The 6,000-nt window shown below is 38.4% G+C and overlaps 1 protein-coding gene across 1 annotated transcript in view; it reads left to right on the top strand.

Annotated features, from left to right (window-relative positions):
• The first annotated feature begins 628 nt into the window (after nucleotides 1–628).
• Nucleotides 629–6,000, top strand: part of fhdc1 (FH2 domain containing 1) — a 47,332-nt gene continuing 41,960 nt past the window's right edge. Inside the window, exon 1 of the mRNA XM_069188091.1 lies at nucleotides 629–872. The gene's annotated coding sequence lies outside the window, so the exon portion shown is untranslated. The remainder of the gene's footprint in view (nucleotides 873–6,000) is intronic.

Raw genomic sequence — 6,000 nt, 5'->3', positions numbered from 1 at the left:
TTAAAGAAACACGGAACTGCTATTGTTTACCTTTTAAAATGGAAAGTCTTATAAAGAGGTCCTGTAGTCTTTTTGATATTTAAATTGACATTACAAAGGAGTACTAACAGAGCTAAAGTCCTACTGTACCTATTAACATTAGATTTGTGAGGTACATTGCATAGTTAAAGCTTTGAAATATTTTTTAAATCATAGTTTGATTAATAGTGCCCTAATTATTCAGCGGGGTGATACCAATTATGTGTTTGATATAAAGCTGTGGTCCAATAAAATTAAGATTATTTTTAATTGAAGAATGTACGAAATGGGATTTTTTTTATCAGGTTTTAACTGGAGTAAACTGTCGACTACATGTATATGCATAAAATAAATGCTGGACAGCTCCAATGCGGATTAGTACTATAGGTAAATCGCGATTAAACTGGCCTGTATAGCAGAGCACAATAAGACATATTATTCACGAACCGAGGCGTCGTGTTGATGGTAAATTATGAACAATCCCCGGATAGTAAATAAGAACACTGTATTAGAGGTGGCTTGTCGCTGTCCCTTTAAAGAGTAACCTCTGAACACTGCGCACTAGGAAAGCAGGCGCTGCCGCTGTCGCTGCTGGGTGGGGACAGCACTCTTACCACCTGAACCAATCGTTTCCAGAGCCTGCGCAGGCGTGGATGCTGCTTGCCTGCTGCTGGTTTTCCAGAATCCCTACAGGTTTGAAGGAGCCGCAGCGATCGGGAGTTTACCAGCTGCTGACGGAGCCTAAGGATTGTACTCCAACACTGAAGTGGGCTGAATTCACCTTGCTTTACCTCGAAGAAAGACATCCAAATTGGGGATATCTATTATTTTCGTTTGCCCTAATCTCTTTAATGGTATGTTGCTCCTTTAACATAAAATATTATATGTAGACATGTACTGTGCAGTGAACATGGGCAATGCAGACGAGCAAGGCTGTAGTTCATGTGACATCATCTGGGTCATCGGACCTGCTGTGCTCGACTGATGTTAGATATTCCGAGGTTTCCGGACCAGCGTGTCCTGTCATTGCAGTATACTGAATGTAACGTCAACCGCACCTTGTACACTGATGGTTCTGTGGTAAACTGGTATAATTTCATTTTACATTGACAAATACTATAGAAGAAAACAAGACACCGAAAAAGGTAAGACCGTGGGAAAGGTTAAATTAACCTGAGATCCATATGAATGAGAAGTGTACTGTATCTTTAAGGTACAGTGAATTAATTTATTTGTAATAACCCCCGAAGTTCAAATCAGATTTTATTATGGATTGGTTAGGGTTATGACCTTATTTCAATTGTTAAGTGTTTTCTTACATTATCTCCTAGAGATAGAGAGTAGGGGCTTTATTCGCTGTGTGTTATACTCGACTATTGTACAATTAGTGAGGTTTTCATTTTTTTCATAGTGGTATGAAGAACAGTAACTTTAAAAGGTGTCTGCTGTCACCTTAATTGAACATAAAATATTGACTCTTAAGTGTGCCGCTTGTTTTTGAATACAAGTGTTAGTATCTGTAGAAATCGATAACTGGATTGTATCCATTCAGGGCTATGGTGTAACCGGTGGTTTTCGCTTTGTTGGTGCTCGTCGGTGGCGTCTTATTTAATGGTATGCTTTCCTGTATGTTACTGATTTCATTTTACTCCTGATAGTACTCATGTTCGTTTCTCACAAGCGCCGTTGGTGCAGCTGTGCACCTCGGTTCCTCAGTTAAACGCTTTTAAGTGATGTTCTTGTCTTATAACTCATTGGTTAGCAAAGAAATGCGAGTTACTGGAGAAATTGTATCGTAGTTAAAGTAGGCACCCCCCTCCCTTCTTTCGGACTGTGGAGACAAGTAATTACAAGCTCTTATTCAAACCGAATTTGCTTTTGTGATCCGGCATCGCAACCTGTGGCGTCTCCGGGAGTCCGGACCCGTTGCAGCATTGGCATAGAAACGGCTGCCAGGCGGTAGAGGCGTCGCTTCACATTTGTTTGCAAAAAGTGAATTAAGGATTAAAACTGATAACACGTTTTAATTTTATCGCAGCGAAGGGCGGCTTAAAGGCTATCCCTTAAAATCTTAAAGCAAGGACCTGCTCGAGTATGTGCGTGACTAAGCATGCAGTGCCACCATCCAGCAGGTATTCGCACTACAGTTTTAGAGGGGCTGGCTAGGAGTAGTCCTTGATGGGCATAAAATGAATAGCAGGTCCCCCCTTCCCGCAATCTAGAAACCGTAATGTTGGTATAAGTATCTGTTGGAATCAGTTTATTAGTTTAACGCTAGGTAAAAGTAACAGAATTGAGAAAGCTTGTTTCTGGAGACCGCCACTCTAAAGACAGAAATTTGCCTAACTTTTTCGCGGATTTATTCTTTTGCCTTGAGGAAAAACAACTGAGAGAAAAACTATGCAGAGAAGGTCTCAAAAGTCGTTTCAGGAACATTAAAAAATAAATGGGAAACCAACTATGTATATATATATAATCTCAACTCAAGGTACCACACCGTACACGATTAAAAAAGCACACCCATATTATAGTGCTCGATATTACGGATTAAACGTGCTGTGTTTTGAAACTAACCCAATTAAAATGGCATACGGTGTAGTTATTTGGGTATTTTGTTTCAGCAACCATTAAAAAAAAGCTGGGACTACAGTACCAGCAAAAATCAAAACGTCAGTTGTACCGGTTTAGGGCAACAGGTGGTAGCGGCCCAAATTCGAACACTGGTTGAAATTTAGAAATGTTTTGAAGTGGATTACCACGCATTTTACTACGTGACTGCACTATTAACAAGTACGGTGGCCGAAAAAAGCCCCCTGGCATCTCAGTTGTTTCCATAGTTTTTAAGATGGCTTAATGAATGGAATGAGCATCATAATAACGACTGCGTTAACAAATGTAATACGGTGCTCCCCAAACATGTCCATTTTCTTTACAATTATGTTGCTGACTATCCCAATTTTCAAAATATGTTATATATAACACTTAAAACATATAATTGAGTTTACCAATTTTTCTAAAAAAAACCCCAACTCACGATGTTTTAATTGTGTCACAAGATTATGCGTCTTTTGTGTGTGTGCAAAGCCAAACTGGTTGTTTTCTGCTCTGTATTTCCTATGTCTTCATATCAAGCAGGACACCTCTGACCTACTTGTAAAGCTGATGCTTTTTATCCCTGTGTCCCCTGGCTTGTTCTGGTTGCTGAAAACAGTGCTTCCTGTGCCTGGTTATGTTATTTCACTTGCTACAAGGAATTGTAAGCCATGCATTCAAGTGTCAGGAACAAAGCTCAGTGAAAAGTTGTTTTCAGGTCAGGTCAGAGGGGAGGGTGGTCTCTTCATTACCATGGAAACTCAAACTAACAGAAAAAATGCAGAATTTCAGACAGCATCTTTAGCAATTAGACATACTTGATGGATTATGTGTGAAAGGACTGAAAAAAACCCTAAAGATTGTCTGAAAAGAAAATATGGGAAGTCATCCATAACTTGACTTTATTGACTTTACTCCAAAAATGTTAACGTTAAATGTTAAAGAAATCACAATGTTGTTGTAAGTCAGAGAAACTTTCCCTAAATTTCCACTTCTGTTTCTCTTTACTGTCAGAAATCTTCCAAGGTCTGAGTATATTTGATCTGTTGAGGTTAAATTCAAAATTCTCTCCCTGAATTAAAATATGAATGTAAAGCTGACAGTATTTTTAAGTGCATAAAGAAAAATGTCACATATTATGGGTCTGAATATGATATTGGGATAAAAGCATTATGTGCTGTATTTTTGTGGTGGAAAAAATGTTATCTGTATAAAGTGTCTGTGTACACACTCCTTTAGGGCAGAAAAACACCAAGAACTATTAGTACTCACTCAGGGCGATGAAATATAATAATCATAAATCTCAGTGTAAATCTTGTATTTTATAAAACAAGCTAAACAAGCTTTGGTTTCTGCTTTGAACCTGGACAACACTCTTTACAATAAAATTGCTCTTGAGGGCAGGTAGAAATGACCTCTTCTTTGTAAAGACCCAGCATTGAAAAAATATGGAAGCTATGGAAGAGTATGTTATTACATACAGTACACATGAAACTGACATACCTTTGTTGACATATAATGGTATTATTTTGGCAAACTCTTTATGTCTTATCAGATAACTGTTGACATAGAGTATATATACAGTAGCATGAGCATATAAGTGTGGTGACTTGTGTACATGTTTCTCCCTGAAACAGATGGAGCTCTGAATGCTTGGTTTCACATGGATAAAAACAGTAGGTGTTAGAACAGAGGTTGATGTGTCACAGAGTTTCCCTCAGCAAGCTGGTTACATAAGCAAACTTTAAATATTTGAGGATATAATGATATACAGTACGTCTCTGAATGTATGACAAAGGTTAGAGCATTTTAAAATATAAAAGATAATATGTGTATTGTCACTTGCTGCCTCATCCTGCACAGACCAGCCTTAGAGGCAGCAGGATACAGTACATGACCACTGACAGGAGAGCATTCGTCTGCTATTTAAATGTCAACGAAGGGCAATAAATAAGACTTTGTTCTTCCTAAACAGTTTCTGTTTAACATAAATATATCTTGATTTATGTCATTCATGCTTCTTGTAGCTTTTGGTTTTCCTCAAGGTCATCCTTATTCGAGTAAGTGCAGGGAAGATGGATTGTCTGGTTGCTTTTTCTGTGTGTGGGTTTCTTTGCCATTCCGAATAAATATTGCACATCTCAACTGCTTCTCCACTTACCACCTGTTATTCACTATGGAAACTCCATTAACACTCTGCCATCATCTCACCTAGAAGCAGCTCCAACATTGAAGAACATGTTAACATATTTGTCTGTTCTCCAATAAAGTAACATTTTAATGCTTTGCCTATTAGTTTTGTCTGTTGACACTATTATGTGGAATTCAGAATTGAGTGTCTGTGAATTAATAGCGTTTAAGGGTAATTAATCAGACCCTTAGAATTTAAAATGTTTTTTAACCTAATTATGTACAATAAAGAATGAGGAAATTAATCATTATGTTTTTGTAATGTAATCCTTTTCCCCCCAAAGGATTTGAAAGCACTTCACATGCAGGGGAACTTGCTTCATCCACTTTTTCAGGGCAGCACCCACTTTGGTAGTGCATAGTAGCCAGTCTGCGCTAACAGCCTCACTGCATAGCAGATCACGGGACTAGTGAGAATCAGATCTATTTTATTGTCACATACAGTACAGTAGAAGATCCATAAACAGCATGTTATGTTTTTAACCATCCATCCATCCATCCATCAGAAAGTCACTTATTCCTAGTTTAAGGATTGTTCCAACCCAGAGACTATCCTGGTTGCATAAGGCACAAGGCAGGACTACACCTGAATGAAATGCTAGTTCATTCTAGTGCACGCACCCTCACAAAAACACACACCAATTAGCCTAGACAGCATCCAAAGAAAATACACACAAGTATAGAAAGATCATGCAGACTCCGCACAGAGTGTGCCACAGGCTGGAACCAGCATGCTCTTGAGAAAAGGTGTACCCAGGAGGCCAAGTTACATTGTCTACTTTAACTTGTACATCTTGTTAGTAAGATACAGAAGGGTCTGCGGGTGTTCTTTTGAATGTCTGCTCCTTTTTCACTCTGCCATCTTATTTGTTTTTTCTTTTTTGTCTGGATTGGTACCGCAGCGAAGGTGGAATCTGACCACTTACTGTTCTTTTATGACCAAAATTGATCTATCTCTGTCTGCAACCAAAGCAAATAGTTTAACAACAGATATTGGAAAGTTTTACAGTGACATAAAATGCTTAATTTAGCACTTCCAGAAATACAGTTATAAAATTTATTTGAGGTCCCATAGCACAAATCTAGAAATCCTCAGATCTAATAAAAGATGAACTGGAAAACCGTATTGCTGGTAAAGAAGGGTTCATGATTCTGTCTTTTGTGCTGATGGTTGCAGAGGGGCTAAAGTGTAGAACAGAC

The sequence above is a fragment of the Lepisosteus oculatus genome, chromosome 1 (assembly GCF_040954835.1).
Source record: "Lepisosteus oculatus isolate fLepOcu1 chromosome 1, fLepOcu1.hap2, whole genome shotgun sequence".
NCBI lineage: Eukaryota > Metazoa > Chordata > Actinopteri > Semionotiformes > Lepisosteidae > Lepisosteus > Lepisosteus oculatus.
The sequence above is the reverse complement of the archived record's forward strand: the minus strand, read 5'-3'. Positions and strand labels throughout refer to the sequence as shown.